The following is a 258-nucleotide window of genomic DNA, read 5'->3' on the forward strand; positions in this document are numbered from 1 at the left end:
CCCCTTTCCCCTCTTTAGGGGAACAATGGTATTTATCCCTATATAAAATTATGTACTACTCCTTCTGTACCGTAATATTTGTCAGCGGCTTCAACGACAAATATTACGATAGAGAGAGTAGTATTTCTCAATAGGATGTGTCTACGTATCAGTCGACTAAAATTTATAATCAAGTCAAGAAAAAAGAATAACTAAAAAAAATTGCACGGACCTCAACGTTATATCCTATGAATATAGCATCGGTTAGAGCAACTTTAA

This window comes from Triticum dicoccoides, chromosome 2A (genome assembly GCF_002162155.2).
Source record: "Triticum dicoccoides isolate Atlit2015 ecotype Zavitan chromosome 2A, WEW_v2.0, whole genome shotgun sequence".
NCBI lineage: Eukaryota > Viridiplantae > Streptophyta > Magnoliopsida > Poales > Poaceae > Triticum > Triticum dicoccoides.